At 34.8% G+C, this 4,078-nt stretch overlaps 1 pseudogene; it reads left to right on the forward strand.

The window, feature by feature from the left end:
* The first annotated feature begins 2,898 nt into the window (after nt 1-2,898).
* LOC133243793 (heat shock transcription factor, Y-linked-like) lies at nt 2,899-3,397 on the forward strand (annotated as a pseudogene).
* The last annotated feature ends 681 nt before the right edge of the window (nt 3,398-4,078 follow it).

The following is a 4,078-nucleotide window of genomic DNA, read 5'->3' on the forward strand; positions in this document are numbered from 1 at the left end:
AAGACTATAAATGTGACTCTATGTGCCTCTATTGGTCAAGTAATGTCTTCACTTTTTAACAAGCTCTCTAAAGTTGTGAGAGCTTTTCTTACAGGAAGCAATTTTCTTCTAAGTTTATAGCCACCATCACCATAGTGAATAAAGAGCCACAAAATTGGCAGTGAATTTAGAACCACAAAAGAGGAAATCTATCACAACTTCTGCCTTTTCCACTTCTATTTCCCATGAAGTGCTGGGACTAGATGCCATGACCTTACTTTGTGTAATACTGAGAATTCAAGTGTACAGTATACCCTGTGTTTTCCTATGAACATTTTGGATTATTGTATCTTAGTTTTCCCTGATGTTTTGAATAAGGAATTATTTTCTAAGAGTATTCTAAGATAATAGTTACTCATTACATATAATACAGCTGGTTTTAAGTTTCCTGCTGGAGCATTTGTGCCATGTTTCTGTGACAGCTGGGTGAAATGTTGACAAAATACACAACCATTAACATAATATATTGAGCCTGTTCATGTTATCCAGTTAGATTTTCTCTAACATGGCAACTACAAAAATACAGAGGAGGACAAGAAACAAGAGATAGGATGTGGAGGGTAGAGGGAAGCTGAACCCCTGTGGCATTAATCGAGAAAAATTTTGATCATCAATGATTTCTATTGAAATATTTGGTACCAGAAGTTTAAAGCAATGAAAGAAAATTTTACATACTGAATGATGGAGAAGTGATTTTGATGTCCATCTCATATAATTTCAATGCTCAACTAGCCAGAAGACCCTGACTATGATCTATGCTCAGTGCACTAGGCATTTGTTTTACCCATTAAGTGGGTAGCTGTTATCCCAAATGCAGCTAGTTGACCATTTTGCATGTGGTTCTGACATGCTCTTATGTTACTACAGACTTGAATGAATAAAATTGTATTCAACGTGAGGATGCAACAGCTTTCTTTGAAAAGTATCTGTAAGTAAATGAGAGTTGCAATTTTATGGGTTCAAGGTGTCCTCATAAGTATGAACCCCATATCTTATTACAGAAAGAATAGTGGAAGAGGAACTAGATTAAAGGAGAGCCTTTCAGCAACAGGATCTAAATTATTCAGCCAGAAAATTATTAAGTAATGTTGGCGCTCCCAAATAATTCATTTAAGATCTTGGGAGCAAACAAAGAGTTTGGTCACCTAAACAAAGTAGCTTAAAATTACATTTTGACATATATACACATGTGTGTGTATGTGTGTGAGTATAAGAAAATACAATGGCTTTTAATTTCTGTTAAGTATAACAGCAATGGAAAAAATTAAAACTCAAATGTAGAATGATTCAAAAGTCTACTCGGTTATTGAATATATGTAAGTGGAAGTACTTCAGAATATGTTTTCTTGGCTGCAAGTAAAGTATGAGGACTCTTTATATCACTCCCCTCTCTCCTTTTAATAAATATCTACCAAATTTCAAATGTTTATCCAATTTAAATGACAAAAATAGACAGGTATAGAAATATATATATATATATATAATATCTATGTACATATATAGTATCTATGCATATATATATACCTATATGCATATATATATGCATATATATATGCATAGGTATTTATGTGAATATATATATACACACATATATATATACATATATACAAAAATAAACAGGTATATAAATATATATATATGTGCATAGGTATTTATCTGTATATATATATATATACACTAACAACTATATAAAATAGAAAGATATGTTTTCATAATATAAAATAATGATATCCAGCTTAGATCTAAGAATTACTTCCAACTCCATGCTCCATCTCAACAGGAAATAGCCAAAGTTGTTACTGACTCAAACACTCCAATAGCTGGGAAACATGAAAAAGAAATCGAGCCTGCAAATGAAATTTTCAGTCACATTTATGATCAAGCTCTAAGTCCAACACTTTATTTCCTTTCTTGTTCTAAGCAGCCCCTTCTTAAGATTGAAAAGTATGAAAACCAAGAGAGAGAGGTAGGAGAGTGTAGACATCCTCGTGTTCCAGAAGTAATTCTAATCAGAGAAGCTAGAAAAGCCAGAAACTAAGGAAAATAATCAAGCGATAGAGAATAGTAATGATTTAGCCATTAAGCAAAGTCAAGGATCTTTAGTTCCTCCTCAAGGGCCACAGACAATATTCTGACCAATATCCTGTGAACAGTTTTAGAGATGCTAAAGCCCCAACCAGGCTGAAAAGCATGTACATAGACCACAGAGTAGTTGGAACCAGACAGTGGATGATGTTGACTCCCAATATCCTCAGTAACAGGGCATTAGTACAATGTCCCAAAACTGATCGCAGACCCCATGTCCCACCCTCATTCTGTCATTAAAATCCTTCCCTTGAAAGTATTTGGGGATTTGGGTCTTTGAAGCACCAGCTGCAAGGACACCTTGCTCAGTCCTACAATAAACTCGTGCTTTCACTGAAACTCACAGTCAGTTGATTGATTTTATTGCACAGTAGCTAGTAGACCCAAGTTTGCTTGGATAAAAGTACTGAATATTAACAATGTGTGTATAGAAGGATGTTGAACCACTTTTATTTCAGAAACCAAGTAGATTTATTGATGTGATTTTTCTGTGTAAAAATTCTTTAGGAATGAGGATTTTCAGGCTTCATGGTTTCGGTTACTATTTCTGTAAGCAGTCTGTATATTAAGTTGATGCTGAAGTAAACACTGGTTGAACATTACCCTTCAATTGCTAGGAGACCAGTGACTTAATGATGTCATAGATTTCTGACTTTGAGGACCTCTGTGATGGTCTAGAGAGTTTCTCTCTGTAGGCCAGCCAAGCAGCATTGGAAGTTGCAGTGTGTAAAATCAGACAAATGAGAAAAGTATCTGAAGAAAGCTTTCTCTAAGATGGTACATATTTCTTCAGAAATTCAAGATGGGCCTCCTAAGGATGAATCAACTGGTTCAGAAACCTCCATTAGATCTTCTTTGTATGATTATACACTTACTGGGGACTTGGTTTTGAGGTCTGTGATGGAAGAATATGCTTTTCAGGCTTTGTCTGAGGAACTTGTGATAAAAAAGACCACACTATACATTCTGTCTCTGAAACAGATGAGCTGAATGATTTTCTTTCACTCACATTTCCACAAAACTTTGGAGTTGAAAGTGATCAGTTTGAATCTATTTGGCAGGATGAGAGTAGCACTTGTATAGTGATCAATGAAGAGATCTTTAAGAAAGAAGTCTTAGAAAGAAAGGAGCCTTTCAGAATATTTGAAACCAAGAGTATGAAAAGTTTAGTTCAACAGCTTAACTTTATGGGTTTAGTAAAAAGTGACAAATTTTTCAAAGATCTGCTTCACTACCTGACTTTCTGGAAGAAGAAAACAACATCTGCCTTTAGAGCAAGGTATTCCAAAATTTTCACTTATTGGCAAAATGTAAAATTAAATCAAGTGACCGAGAAAGCATGTTCACATATGTAGCTAAAATGGAATTTAAAATTGAGATAGAATTTTGTTAAGGATTTTTGCATCTATGTTCATCAGTGATATTGGCCTGTAGTTTTCTTTTTTTGTTATTGTTGCATCTTTGTCAGCTTTTGATATTAGGGTGATGGTGGCCTCATAGAATGAATTTGGAAGTTTACATTCCTATGCAATTTACTGGAAGAGTTTGAGTAGAATAGGTGTTAGCTCTTCTATAAATTTTTGGTAGAATTCAGCTGTGAAGCCATCTGGACCTGGGTTTTTGTTTGCTGGAAGATTTCTGATTACAGTTTCAATTTCTGTGCTTGTGATAGGTCTGTTAAGATTTTTGGCCTGCTGAGTTTCAGCTATAAGTTTATGTAAAGGTAGGGCAAGGTCAACATAACATGAAATCCAAATGCGACAGTAACCTATAATTCCTCAAAATCTTAATTGTCTTAAAGTCCGAAGTAGGGGATGATTTAGAATAGGTTTAATTCTCTCAGGTTCTATGGCCCTAGTTCCTTCTGATATGATTAAGCCCAGATATCTAACTGATTGTTGACAAAGCCGAGCCTTTTCTCTTGATGTCTTGTAACCACAGCCTGCCAGAAATT

Source organism: Bos javanicus, chromosome Y (genome assembly GCF_032452875.1).
Source record: "Bos javanicus breed banteng chromosome Y, ARS-OSU_banteng_1.0, whole genome shotgun sequence".
NCBI classification, from domain to species: Eukaryota; Metazoa; Chordata; class Mammalia; order Artiodactyla; family Bovidae; genus Bos; species Bos javanicus.